Source organism: Triticum aestivum, chromosome 1A (assembly GCF_018294505.1).
Source record: "Triticum aestivum cultivar Chinese Spring chromosome 1A, IWGSC CS RefSeq v2.1, whole genome shotgun sequence".
NCBI classification, from domain to species: Eukaryota; Viridiplantae; Streptophyta; class Magnoliopsida; order Poales; family Poaceae; genus Triticum; species Triticum aestivum.
The window spans coordinates 536,666,477-536,666,832 of record NC_057794.1 but is presented as its reverse complement, the minus strand read 5'-3'; positions in this window follow the sequence as shown (position 1 = coordinate 536,666,832).

Below are 356 nucleotides of genomic sequence, written 5' to 3'. Positions count from 1 at the left end.
GCTCCGGTGGCATTGCTACCCCCCTGGGCCCCCGTCCCGGCTAACCCTGTAGCGTTTGACTACGGGATCTAGCCCTTTGACTTTGCACGGACGGGCTTTGACCAGTGGACCTCTCCACCCGGTTGTGTCAGGTCCGCCCATAGAGACACCCGGGAGCAACATCCGGGCCAGACCCACAACAAGATCCCCTCCGTGTAGACCCTACTAGTCCGTTTCCCCCCTCCAGGTGCCGGCGGCGGCGCCGTCCGTGAGGGGGGCCACGCCCCGGAGACGCGTGCCGCCTCTTCGGACATTTCACCACACCACCCCGCATGTATGAGGGTCCGGTGCGATGCTTCGGTGGCATTGCTACCCCC